This window comes from Gopherus flavomarginatus, chromosome 4, assembly GCF_025201925.1.
Source record: "Gopherus flavomarginatus isolate rGopFla2 chromosome 4, rGopFla2.mat.asm, whole genome shotgun sequence".
Taxonomy (NCBI): Eukaryota; Metazoa; Chordata; order Testudines; family Testudinidae; genus Gopherus; species Gopherus flavomarginatus.
The window spans coordinates 48390205-48404877 of NC_066620.1; the positions used below are offsets into that span (position 1 = coordinate 48390205).

General features: G+C 45.0%; 1 protein-coding gene and 1 pseudogene across 2 annotated transcripts in view; one reads left to right on the forward strand and one right to left on the reverse strand.

Annotated features, from left to right (window-relative positions):
* Positions 1 to 14673, reverse strand: part of LOC127049469 (uncharacterized) — a 481224-nt gene that overhangs the window by 345174 nt on the left and 121377 nt on the right. The window lies entirely within an intron of this gene.
* Positions 346 to 14673, forward strand: part of LOC127049831 (centromere protein F-like) — a 74939-nt pseudogene continuing 60611 nt past the window's right edge.

Genomic DNA, 14673 nt, shown 5'->3' on the forward strand with positions numbered 1-14673 from the left:
GCTGCAGCGGTACAGCTGTGCTGTTGTAAGGTCTCTAGTGTAGATAGACACAGCCTAAGGAATCAGAATGTCAAATTAGAAGTTATGCTCCAGATAGAAATTGCTAATCATGGTTCCAGAGACCGGAATTTGATTCAACATTGTAACAGTTTCATAGAGTGAAATTCTTTCTAGCCCTGTCTGAATTATTATGAAAGTGAGGAGTAATTTTTAAATGCATAGTCTTTATTGCATTCAGCTAAGAAAAATCAAAATTTTGAATCCTAAGCCTTTTAAAAATCAGTTGTAGTAATGTTCTCCTTGTGTTTCAGGTTCAGTGATATACACTTTGTATTAAGGAAAAAAGCAGATATAAAATGAGCGGGGTTGTGGATGAATGGAATGAAGGCCTTTCCACGAGGGCCCTTCAGAAGATTCCAGAGCTTGAAAGTCAACTAGACAAGCTTAAAAAAGAACGACAGCAAAGACAGTTTCAGCTTGAATCGCTGGAGGCAGCTTTGCAAAAGCAGAAGCAGAAGGTAATAGTCTTAATGCACCATGTAACTTTTAATACAATTTTGTTCTGCTCATATCCCTTCAGCGTGCTGCTGCAAGGATTCCCCTGCCTGCCTCTTTGACCGTGTCACCTCTCTCGGCGCCCCTCCATTCAGGGGCGGCAGGTTATATGGGCTCATGGTGCCTGAGCACCAGAAATATTCAAGGCTGGGGGCTGTGCTCCACCAATATTTGGAGCTGGGTTTCTCCCCTGGCCCTGCCCCCACACCCCACGACTCAGAGCTTCCCTGCCTGAAAAAAACCAGCCCGTGCCTCTCTCCCTTGCTTGTGCTGCCGGCTGCCTGCCCCTGCTTCTGCCTAAGGCTATAGAGAGCAGCAGCCGGCAGACTGTTGGAGCACCTCAGGAGGGGGAGCGGTAGAGAGGAGGGGGGCAGGAGGCACGCACGTGCTTGGGAGCCCTCTCTCCCGTCCCCGGCACCCACCTGGAGGAGACACCTAGGGGATTTCTGGCCAGGAGATGGACATCTGGAGTGGACCTCAATCACCTGAGCAGCTGCTGGGGCTTCGATGAGGTTTGACCCTGTGATCCACCCCCTCCCCCCTGCAGCCCCCACTCCTGCCCAGTGCACGCTAGGGGTAGCCCCATCCCCAGTGAGGCTAGGGTGAGGGGCAGCAGGCTGCAGCAGGGGAGGAAGGAAGCCACATGTGATGGCGGTCCCCCCAGCAGCCACCCACCCACCACAGGGTAGATGGGGGAGGGGGGCTTCCTAGACCTAAGCAGCTGAGGCTTGGGTGAATTTTGTGACACTCTACCCCCCCCCCACCCAGCCACCACCCTGCAGTCCCCACTTCTGCCCCACGCTGGGCAAGGGGCAGCCCTATCCCCAGTGAGGCTATGGTGAGGGGCAGCAGCGGGGGAGGCCAGACATGATGGCAACCCCCCGCTCGATACCCACTGTAGGGGAAGCGAATGGGCTTTCTGGACCTGGGGGCTTGTCTACATCACAAAGTTGCAGCGCTGGTGAGGGGGTTACAGCGCTGCAACTTAGGAGGTGTACACATCTGCAGGGCATCACCAGCGCTGCAACTCCCTGTTTGCAGCGCTGGCCGTACTCCCGTTTTGTCTCGGGTGTAGAGGATCCAGCGCTGGTGATCCAGCGCTGGTAATCAAGTGTAGACACTTACCAGCGCTTTTCTTGATCTCCGTGGAATAAGCAGGTATCCCAGCATACCTGAGGAAGCCTCTCTGGTAATCAAGCAGGTCTCCTTCCCCGCGGTTTGCAGGGGGGTTCGGGGAACGCGAGAGCAAACCGCGGGGAAGCAGGCCCTAGGAGCATGTGCAGTGACTGTGGTGCAGAGTGAGTGTGCTGCCGGTGAAGGGCGGGGGGAAGAGGAGGGGTCCCTCCCCTGGACCTTGCTGCTGCTGGGGGCAGGGAGTCCTCTCTGGCCCTAGCCCTGGGGCAGCCTATCTGCACCCCAAGTTCCTTATCCCCAGCCCTGCCCACTCCAGAGACTGTGCCCCTAGCAACTCAACCCTGAGCACCCTCCTGCACTGTGAACCCCTCATCCCCAGCCCCACCCCAGAGCCCTCAGTTGAGGGGAAAACCGTGCAACTTAAAATTTGGTGGTCAGTTTGGAGTATCATTGTGTTTAGCACAATACTTGATTATATTACACCCTTTAAAGTACAGAACTAGTCATATACAGGTGTTACAAAGTGGGAATGTTCTTAATGTTTTCTCTGAATACTGTGTGGGTGCCTCAGTTTCCCCTATGCATTTCTCAAGGATCTAGATGGTGGGATAAGGGCGTGTGATTGTTGTAGAGCCCTAGAGGGCCAATGTGATGCCGTCTGCACAGAGAATGGATGAAACCCTGTCTCCGGGCAACTGATGGCCTGGGCCGCTCTCCTGCAAAGTGCCAACTGAAGGTGTTGGAAAACAAAGAGATCAGGTGGCCTCTTAATGCCTGGAAAAGAGACAAAGGCCAGAGGAGGGAGTGTCAGTGCCTGTGCGGACTTCCAGGGAGTGCATAGTGTGGAAGGGGATGCTGGGATGCTTTGGAACTACACCATACAAAGCCAGTCAGGACTCCAGGGGGAGCCTCCTCTCTCTGAGCATACTGTCTCCAGGGCAAGAAGCTTACGCCTTCCTGGGTCTGACCTCAGAGCATTCAGCATGCCCTTCCACACCGTGTGCTTTCTGCAGCGAGTCTGCCCAGGCAGGTCCTGGGGAAACCAGAGGTCCCTGCACCCCAACTCTACAGTCAGACGTGACTCTCAGCCAGCTGGTAAAACAGAAGGTTTATTAGATGACAGGAACACAGTCTAAAACAGAGCTTGTAGGTACAGAAAACAGGACCCCTCAGTCAGGTCCATCTTGGGGGCTGGGGAGCCCAGACGCAAGTTCTGGGCCTCTCCCCATTTCCCCAGCCAGCTCCAAACTGACACTCCCTCCTCTGGCCTTTGTGTCTCTTCTGGACAAGGAGGCCACCTGATCTCTCTGTCCCCAACACCTTCAGTTGGCACCTTGCAGGGGAAACTGAGGCACCCACACAGTATTCAGAGAAAACATTAAGAACATTCCCACTTTGTCACAACAGGTGCAACAAAATATAATACCGTATACTGAAGCAGGCAAGTGCTGCTTCTGACCTTCCACTTTTAATTGACCTTTGTAATCTTGTGGTGCTGACGCGTTGTAGCTTCATTTTATGTCGGCTTACTGGGAGGGAGTGAGGGAGCACCACCATTTTGGGCACCACGAAAAATTATATAAATCTGTCGCCAATGCCTCCATTCTCTAGTGCAACAAACAAGCTGCTTGTCTTCACTTCCCAGCTCCTTCATGGCCTACCTCATCCTAGGTATTCTTTTTTTCATTCACTATCGAAATGTCAACTCCCGCCTCTGATTGGCCCATAACGCATCCATTTGTTAAATTTTAAACAAGCACTTTTGTGTTTTCTCCCATGCTGACTGTCAGCTTATGCTTGGGAAGAGCCCCCCATAACCATCTGCAAAGTCCCCTCATCTTCTTTCAAAGCCCTCCTTACAACTCTCCTTTGCTGTGATGCCTACAAAAAACTTGACAACAGTTAAGCTTTGGTCTGAGTACACAAGCCGCCTAACCTAGTGACTAATGTTGTCTCATTGTTTCCTTGTAGTCTCTCCTTTTTCCTTGTCTTGTACTTAAATTGTAAGCTCTTTGGAGTAGGGATCGTCTGGTCTGGTGTACATATGTGGGGTTAGTGAGACCCCCACAAGGTGGATTAGGGAGCATGTGCCCAGTTCCCCAGGTTACACTGCATCAGCTCCTCAGCATTGGGACACTGTGCAGCTATATGTCCCCACTCCCTGCAGGCATAACATCTGTATGGAGCCTTAGGCATTCCCCGGTCTCTTGGTTTGGGCAATCTATCATGATCCTCTTCTCTCTCAGTGCTCTGACTCTTTGTGGCTTCTGGTGAGCCTTCAGCCCCTCTCTTTTTCCACTTGGGCTCTCCTAGTGGCCCCGTCACTTGAGCTCTAGGGCTTAGTGCTGCTAGTTTAAACCGGGGAGTCTCTTCCTTAACTGGTCGGGTCAGCTCCCTCGCTGTCCTTCGCCTTTCTGCCAGTGCAACAATCTCATCATAGGTGGAGGGTTCGTTCTGGCTTACCCAGGCACGAAGGTCTGGCGGTAGTCCCCTCATGAATCCGTCAATGACCAAAACCTCTAATATCTCTTCTGGACTCCGGGACTCCATTCGCAACCACTTTTGTGCGAGATGGATGAGGTCATACAATTGGGACCACGGGGTTTTATTTTCCTGGTACCTCCACTTGTGATACCGCTGGGCCCGCACTGCAGTCGTTACCCCAGATCTGGTCAGGATCTCTGCTTTCAGCTGGGGGTAGTCTGCTGCAGCCTCTTCAGGCAGATCATAGTAAGCCTTCTGGGCCTCCCCACACAGGAATGGGGCAAGGATGCCAGACCACTGATCTCGAGGCCAGGCCTCCCATAGGGCTGTCCTCTCAAGGGCCAGAAGGTATGCCTTTACATCATCCTCCCGGGTCATTTTTTGCAGCCAATGGTTGGCCCATATGATCTGCGTCCTATCATGGCCGCGGTTCAGCTCTGTAAGGGTCTTTACCTGGTTCACCAGTTCTCACAAGATAGCTCAGTCTTGAGAAGCCTGGTCCATCAGCAGGCGATTAGGCAGCCGCACTGCCTCCTGTTGGGCAGCTGCCTGGACACGGGTAGCCTCCTGCTGGGCTGCTGTAGCTTGTATCAATGCTCATACTAAGTCATCCATTGTGGTGAAAAAACAAATAAACCCTCTACCTTTTTTTTTTTAATCACTCTCCTTCTTCTGTAAGCTCTTTGGGGTAGGGATAGTCTTTTTGTTCTATTTGTACAACGCCTAACACAGTGGGGGCTGGTCCATGACAAGGGCTCCTAGGTGCTACGGTAATAGCAAACAGTCACTTATACAATGCGTCTAGAATGCTGTGCAAAGGTTAATCTTATGAGGCACAGCGGAAAAGGTAAAAAATTTTTAAAATACCTTTATATAAATTGTTTTGATAAGTTGATTATACAGGGTGCTTTGTAAAACAAATTATTTCTACAAATGGATATCTGTGAACACTCGCCACTTCATATAAAATATAATTTTTATAAACATACCGAAATTATCATGTTGATAACTTGCGCCCAGTTTCTCATATCAGATACTCATTGGTATTTTGTGAAGGATTAGCTCAACTTTTTTTTGTATCTAACAACAGGCTCGGGCAGAATTTACACCAACTTGTCTATATGAACACGGTGGTTTTACAATACTGGAATATGCTCTGTTGTAATGGCCTATTAAAAATTGCTGCTTTTATTTTCTTAGATTCTTAGGCCAGAGGGGACCACTGTGATTATCCGTTCTGATCTTTTATATAACGTAAGTCACAGAACCTCCCAGAAATAATTCCTAGAGCAGATCTTTTAGAGAAATCTTGACTTAAAGATTTAAAAATATTCTTACAACAGTAATAATCCCCACTTATGCATCATCAGCATAGTTGGAACCCCAAACCTTCATCATGGTAGCACAGATGGCTATCGCTTGAGCTAAAAGGATTTAACTCTTAGGTACAGAGCCTCCAATTTAATCTGGGCTTTAGTCACAAAAAAGCCATAACATCTAGGTTTATAGCTGATAAGATTAGTACCTGCATAACATCATTGCTGCCATCAAACAACTGACATGCCAGTAACGTGTAGACTACTCACTAACAGGTTTGGTGCTAATAAAACTCACTCTGTGAGCAGCAATTGACACCTGTGTAAAGTAGTGAAGGAAAATTACACTAGCCCACTATCCAGCCCTTGCTGTGTATTCAGTCTTAAACTGTCACTGGCCTCTTGCTCTGGTAGTACTTTTCTACCATTCTAACCATTCTAAGTCCAATATCTCATAAACTGTCAGGGATAGGAATGTATGCAGTATACCTTGCAAAGGCTGGGGATATCAAATCTGTTTTGCAGTGCTACATAATGCAACACAGATCATGAGAGAGAGGATCTTGAAATTGCATTATTCTAATTACTATCTTGCATCCCTCCTTCAAATCAGACATGGCTGTTCCAGCTGCTATCTTGAGGAAACGCAACTTGAGCATTGATCTCTAACTCTAGTCTTTCAGGAAATACTGGTTGCTAACACTGACAGATTTGAAGGGAGAGGAGCAAGATGATGATCAGAGTCGTATGGCTTTTAAGTTTAGCTCTTCTGATGATGTGCAAGGGATGTAAGCACTTTACTGGTCTGGGTAGGTGCTTTTTATAGCCAATAAAGTCTTCCAAGAACACGTGTGGGACCACTGATTAGAGAAATCATTTTAATATTAATATCTAGGTGGAAATTAAATGACTTGTGCTGACTATGGAATATGATTGTAAATGTTACACAGGGAAGTCTTGTGATACGAACATTGGTAGAATAGCAAAATAGCTTTGCGTGTAACTGAAGTTTCCAGTGCTGTCAGGGCTTTGAAATGTAGCGAATAAAAATATTCAACTACCGCTTTTTTATAAAGCAGAAATTGTTTCTTTTGTAAGTGCTCTCCACTCTTCACTCTGAATAAAGATGTGTATTCCCAGGCTTGATCAAAATCTTAAAATAAGATTTTTTAAATATATAATTAATTAATCAAATTAGGTTGAAAATGAAAAAAATGATGGAGCAACACTAAAAAGAGATAACCAGAGCTTGATGGAATTGTGTGATAATCTTGAGAAAATGAAGCAGAAAATTTTACATGATCTTCAAGTAAAAGAATCACAAGTTAATTATCAAGCGGGACAACTAACTTCAAGCAAGAAACAAATTGAAAGAGTAGAACAGGAACTTAAAAGGTGAGACCATATTGTTCTGCTTTAACTTAAGTGTGGCTGTTATCCCATTTAAGTATTATTTTGCTTAGACATGTAAATGACTCTCAAATTACTGTCTTTGTCCACTTGATCTTACTTTAACCGTACTCCATATTTAAATAGACGTTTGAGTTTGTGGCCAAAATTTTCAAACCTGGGTGCCTAAAACAAGGTTCCTGAGTCCCACATTTTTATACTTATAAGAAGCACAAGACAGCTTTATAAGGAAGAAGGCAGCATGCCGCATTTATTGAGAGTACAAAAGTTAGCATATGCTTTTCACACACACACACACACACACACACACACACGAGTCCTGCCAGTTGAACAGTCTCATGCCAAACACCCTGTTCTTAGAGTCCCTTTTCTTTGTTGAAGTCTATGGATTTTGCTGTGTCAGTTTCTGACCGGGTTACACCAATTAAAAAGTATCTTTTGATGTAACCATTCCATACACCTCCGAGAGGGGCATCCTGTGCTGGTTCTGATTTAATCAGTTGCCCTTAGGGGTGCCAGCCTTCACCTCAGGGTTGTCAATTTGCCCTTCCTCAATCATGGCTACGCGTTGATGATTCTTTGGTGTCAATAAATCTCGATAAGTGTCTTCATTCCTCCTTTCTTGACCATCTGGTTAACAATGGCCTTCACACCTCATCTTTTCCTGATGCATACATTCCTTACTCACACAAACAGATTGCCAATGCAGACAGTAGTATTTTATATCTAGCAAAAAGGCATTGCAAATTAAACCATGCTAAGTTTTACAATCAATAACCAAGACAATTTACATTGAGACTCAGACCTTCAAAGTTCCTCTAATCTACTTAACATAGACACAATACAGAATCCTGTCTCTTACTAACTAAATCTGAAAGCAAAGAGCTAAAGAGGGCCCACTTTGTAATGTATATGGGAAAACAGAATCGCATGGTCCCAGAGGGTCATTTCTTTCTGCTATTCAAAAAGGGTGGCTAGCAGGATGAAATCAAATCATACATTATTTCTTCTAGTGCTATATAAAATCCTGCTCCTACAACAGTTAGGCTTCTAAATAAAGTGGTTTGATAATCTGATGTGATACGCACCTGAAACTCCCGCTAAGCCCAGTGCAATTCATAGGTACTCAGCACATTTGAATATTTGGTCCTTTCTTTGTTGGGCAAAAAAGTTGTGTTTCAAACCTGTTAGCTTAACAGGATTGAAAAAAATATATACTTTTTGCCTGTCAAGATAAGGCCTTTTATGTAAGGCCCTTGCTTACACTTAAATTTTGCCAAGATAACTTTCATTTTGTTTTATAGCAGAGCTTGGTTTATGTCCACATTTAATGTTCTCTAGTTCAACAAAGCTTTCTGCTTTTTACAGCATTAATTATTTCTCTTGTCAGCGTGACAAGTCCGCTGCCAGCAGAGTTCTCATGGCTGCACATGTACCAGTACCAGTATAAGCCGTGCCCAAGCTGTAATCCCACAATGCAACTTTCCCTTCCAGAGGGACTGTCTGGTATCACTCTTGAACTCCACTGTCCAGGGTGCAGCGACCTGGAAGTTGTCCTTACCTCACTTTTATATGCCAGCATGTTTCTTCACAGCAACATCTGTTCCTGTTCCCTGCTACATTTTCACTGAATGAAGGTTCCTAGCACTGTCTCATGCTGCTGGTTATTCCAAGAGGGGTGCTCAGTTTCCTTGCACTGTGAGGGAAGGAGCATGTGCAGGCACAGCCAGGGCCAGTGCAACCATTTAGGTGACCTAGGCGGTCACCTAGGGTGCTAGGATTTGGGGGCGGCATTTTCTTAGGCGGAGGGAGCTGGGGCAGGGGAGCGTCGGGAGGGCCCCTGCAGCAAGTAAGGGGGGGCGGCAGACAGGGGAACTCCCTGGCCCAGCTTACCCCTGCCCCGCCTCCTCCCCAAGCACACCACGGCTGGTTCACTTCTCCCGCCTCCCACTCTGGTTTGGGTTTTTACATTCTCCACCCTCCCAAACTGATCTGCCCCTCACCTAGTTCCTATCAGGAGCTGTACCCAAATCCAGATCTATGTCCACATTATAATCAAATCTTCCTCTCAAAAAGACAGGCCAGCGTACAGTGTACTGAACTTCTCTTTAAATCATGATTTTTATTGGGAAGGTTCTAACTGCATGAATAGCAGAGGCCAAGAACAGAAGCAAGTAATCACACGTCAGTTGGCACTCCATCTGTTGGTGTCTTGCGGTACTTTGAGGTACAGACAGAGCAGCCTGTTAATTTTTACACACAAAGCTTTCTGGTTTGTGGGCACAATTTCACAGAACTGTTTTTCAGTGAGTAGTATGTAAGACTTGCCCAAACATTATGCTGAAGGTACGCTTTGCTCACCCACCGTGATATGGCACCTCCCCATGCCACTTTGCCAGGCTCTCTGCGGGGGATTATTGCAGAGACCAGCAAGGCTGCATACTTCCATGGGCAGACTGAGGCCTCTTAAACAGCTCTATCTTTATGAAATACTGTCCTTTTTCTATATCAGAATGAACCCCACACGCTTCCCACAGCACGGGGTTAAGAAACCCTGATCTACTCTCCAGGTAAGGTCTAGCACTCATTATGCCTTAGTAATTTGGAGGCAATCCACATAGTTATGCTGTACAGGGTGGGAAAATCTGAGTAGCTGCAACAGTTATGTCAGGGAAGGCTGCCTCCCTTCCTCTCCACCTAACAGTTCTGTGTTTATCACTAACCTTGATAGCGGGGCTCTCCTCCAGATTCTCCCTAACACCTGCACAGCTGTCTGGTCACTGTCAGAGCCAAGAGGAAGCGCACAGAGAAGGACATTCTCTGTGAGGTTCTGCAGGTCTAAAAGTGAAATGCAAGGGCAGTAAGGCAGTGGTGTGAACAGCTGCTGAAGGACTAGAGGCAGGACAAAGATGCAAAATGAAATGCTGCTGCTGCTGCTGATCCAGCTGCTCAAATGAATTGTTGATCAATTATTGATTAAGAATCTCACTGCATTAGTTCACCCATTCCAAAGCATGGATAAAGCTGGGGTGTTGGCAGGGATCATAGACACCTCATCCCCTTCTGCCAGTTCCCGCTGTACTCTACTCCCATGGACAACGTGTCAGGGAACGAAGAACTCTGATTATATGTAGAGACATCTGTGATGCACTGACATCCAGTCTGCATGTTGTACTTGTACCTATTTAAGTTATATAGCTAGTAAAGTCGATTATCAGTTATCTTTTTTTTATGTCTAGCATGCCGTGGTGGCAATAAAGTACATATTTGAATGTTGGTGCAACTTTATTGTAACTTTTTGGTATTGCAGTGCTAGAAAGTAATATAACCAGAAAGGCTTCCGTACCTCTAAAAAAAGTCAATGCATGTATATTACAGAAGTGCTAGCCTTTATTGAGTCTAGAAATACACCACCTATACTATGACAGTGTTTCTATGACCATCAGTAATCTTCCATACTTCAACAAGAAATGCCTGAAAAGTCGTGAATGTCACAAATTCCGCACCTGTTCTATTAATAGTTTCATAGAAACAGGGTTAGGCTCTTACCTACTGTCGAAGTCAGCTTTTAAAGCTTCCTTTACCTGAACCGCATTAGCAATGCAACTGTTAACTAGCCTATTTCAGATCCAGCCCGTCCACCTCACTCATCCAGCCTGGCAAGAGGGTCTCTCAGAGAGTGCTGCATGCTGGGCATTGCATAAGAACTGAGAATGTTTTACTTGTTGATATGGAGCTTTGGCATGAGACCCCTCCACCTATCCTGTTGTCTTCCAAGTCTGCCCACTTCACATTCCTTCTTCAGCTGCACAGGTGAGAGTCAGCTCTTGCCTTGTTTCTGTCTAGCTTGATAGTACATGGTTTCTTAAGCCAGAGAATTAACGGTGGGCAGTTTCCATAAATTATGATTGGCACAGAAATGTCATTAATTCCAGCTGGATGGAGTGGGGTGTCTGCTTTCAATATGTCAAAAAGCACAGTGTTTCTAAAGCGGTGGTTGTCCTGAATTTCTATGAACCGGACAGTGTTTGTCAGTAGCGTGTCCCTTATGGTCTACCAAGGCCTGCATACATTTTGAAGGCACCTTTTTTTAATATGCTCAGAAGCTGGGAAGTGGGAACACAGAATGGAGATATTTCCCCACCTATAACCCCAGCACATTTAGGGAAAGCCAGCTTACTGAATCCACTTATTCTTTGTTTTTTTGCACAGTTGCCTAGCCTAACTACCCTGTACAGCAGGGTATTCTCAAAGTTAGAATCAGGACTCACAATTTGTCAGACCACTCTGTTTTATTAGCTCAGCGCTCCGCCAATAACACCCAAATAATGTGAGTGGCCATGCAAGACCCAAACAGTCTTATTTATACAGATAAAAGAGCAGGAATTAGACAAAGGGACAAAGAAAGCAAAACAGTAAAATTCACCAGGGGTATAGCATGCATATCCTACTTCCTTACTAACTCTTATCGATCTAAGGCTAATACTTCACCAATTGCCCTTAAATGGTACAACTGTTCTATGTGAATGTCTGTATTCCTGAGACCTGGATTGCAGCATTCCAACAGTTTTACTTAAAGGTACAGACAGCATTTCTTTAATCCTTTCTATTTTCACAATATAATTCATTCTACTTTCACAGTATGCATTATTGTCTTGCATACCTCAGTGATAACTGTCCTTACCATTGAACTTTTTTTGTAACACCAAATTGATTACTCCACTAATTGATAGCAAACTGGCGTTGTAAGATTCCATAGGACAATCACTGCTTATTTCCCCACTGGAAGAGCAGCTCTCACTTTGCTGTTCCTGTGCTGGGGGAGTGGGCCAAGCTGAGCATGCAACTCTAGGAATGAACTTCTGCATCTAAAAGTTCTAGAACCACTGATTGTCCCACCACTCATTAGAAAGGCACAAAACTGCAATTCCACCACATGTGGTTGTTCCTCTGCATTTATTTTCCAGTTATCCTCAGTTGACTCTTTGAATGCTGAGTCTTTGGGAATATAGCACTAGAATGCCTAGCCAGAGTGCAGCACATTTTTGCTAATACAACTCAATGCTATGCAGACATCATGCCAGCAGAAGTATCAGAGTGTAAAATGCACTCTACCAAAATAGTTTAGGCAGTGTCACCATGACAACAGAATTTTTACCCCTGCAACTTTCTAGTGCAACTTTTTAGAGAGACAGGCTTGAAAGTCTTCACCTAACATTCTATATTATATTAATCAGTGTGGTAAAGTTAAGAGTTTGGAGATTATATGACCCTTAGGGGGATTGTTGTACATATAGCAGTAGCTTCATAAAATGGAATATTAATAAAGCAATTTAATTATGAACATTTGGAGAATCTGCCTACGTACAGTTTACAAATTGTTTGATATCGGGGACCCTGTGTCAGACTGCAAACTCCATTTTGAATGTGGGTCTTTTAGCCTCTGTTAAACTCTGATGATCATTTAAATGGAGCACCGTGGGACAAAGCAAGGGCTACCAACCAGGCTAAACTAGTTTGTCAACATCTGAATTCTAGGAGTGATGGTAACTAAGCAATAGAATCTGTGGTCAGGTACTTTCATTAGCTGATGAGGCTGATTGGGGAGTCACCTGACAAGAAGGAGGAGAGAATAAAAGAGAGTTTCTAACAAATCCTGGAGAGGGAGGCAAGGAGAGAAAAGACCACAGATACTCCATGATTCAGGGGAGTAACCATGTGCAGGAGGGCAGCAAGAGAGAGGAAGAATCCTGAACTAGAGGACTCTGACCTAAGTCCAAAGAATGCTCTAAGAGTGGTGAGGAAATTGAGGCAGGGCATTGTGTATAGGGTTTTATTATTTTTTTGTCCAGATCTGTATACTTATTGTGCTTGCTAACAGAGAGTTTCTTTTGGGCACCCTTGTAAAGTCTGTGTGTCTGTGTTCAACTACTACATATCACGGAAGAGGTGAACTATGTACCCAGAGTGTCCACAATGTTGAACCTCTGGGAAAAGGATGTGTTTAAGTCTGCGGGGGTCAGTGCTGGCCTGGGGGCTTAAGAGAGCTAGGTTGTGTGGTCCTGTTTCTGGGAAGTAGAACTAGAAGCCTGTGCCCTGGAAGCGTACCAGAGAATCCAAGGGAAAAGGCAGTTGCTGCAGCCTATTCAGGCCAAGGGAAGCTTAAGAGCACAAATCAAGCATATTGGGACCCTGTAGCAGTGCCTCCTCCCGGCCCCTGAACAAACACAGTCAGAGTCCAACTGAAGTGCAGAACCCGTGTCCTTTTATTGTTTGTGTCCGTTCCCACCACCTATTATTTACTGCTATCTACAGAGACCAAGACTCTGGGAGACTGCTAACTTCCTGGCCAGCAAGGAGCTAGAGCCCATGCTCCTCCCTTTCCTGTCTCCCCTTGCTTCCTGTCTCTTAGCCAGCTTTATAGGGCAGGCTGGCTACCCAGGCCTGCAAGTGGATCCACTCTGGTGATTAGGGTGTGGCCCCTCAGCCAGCCCAACTACTACCCTTCTTCCTCTGGAACAGGGCTAGCAGGGGCCTGGCTTGTTTCTCCAACTAGCACCCTGTTACAGACCCAATCATCAGAGTCTTGTGAATGTCCAGCAGAGGGAGCTTTATCAGAGTTGTGATTGATGTTAAGCCTGGATAATCATTGTAATTGCTTTTTATCCATGTGTCCTTTTTGTGTATAATTCTTTTAGTTATGAGTGTTCTGAAATATTAAACCTTGAGTGTATATATGAATATAAGCTAATTGTCTCTTTCATAAAAGAAAGAATTCAAACAAACAGTATCACTAGAAGTGAAAGTACAGATTCCAATCTTTATTTGAAGGTGTCGTATTGTCATCTAGATATATTTTTAGTGCTATATCTTTACTATGCCTAACTTTATATTCCTTGAGTAACCAAAATTGCCATTCAATGTGCACTTGGGGCTCTTAAAAATGTAGGATTGGGCCCTATTTGTTTCTGTAACTAATTCCTTGTACTTCTAATTCTCTTTTAAACAGATACAAATCTGAACTTGAGAGAAGTCAGCAAACATTGATTACAGGAGACTTATCATTCAGGAGTATACCACAGAAGAATTTTTCTGTTCCTTTAACACCAAATAAAAATCACAGTGGTAGTCCCCCCGTGTCTAGCATGCAATTGAATAAAGTGAATTCCTTTGAAAGTACAGGTCACTCCAGAAAGCATAAAAGAAAAACAAAAGGTGAATGAAGAAAACAGGTGACCATGTGTTTGGCTTATAATCTGTTAATGTCTATAATTTTCCAATATTTGAAAATTAATTCCCATGAGTGAATAGTGTAGGAATTTAAGTGAGCGTGCTTTGTGAGTTCAAGACTATGCTTTGTCTTGATCAGGGGAGGGTACAAATGCATATACTAATATGGACATAACATACGTACATCCTAATTATGTTCTATAACAAAATATTCAGGTGAAGTTTTCATTCAAAATAATTGAAATTCAGTTTTGCTGGCTGCCAAATCGGGGGCTTGAGGCATTTAGTAGTAAGTGCTCAGAGCTGGAAATGATTACCAGTGACAATGTAACATTGTGAAGGCATGGGGCTATCGGTGATAGGCTGTTAAACTTTGATGATCATTTAAATGGAGCACCGCGGGACAAAGCAAGGGCTACCATCCAGGCTAAACTAGTTTGTCAACATCTGAATTCTAGGAGTGATGGTAACTAAGCAACTGAATCTGTGGTCAGGTACTTTCATTAGGTGATGAGGCTGATTGGGGGTCACCTGACAAAGAAGG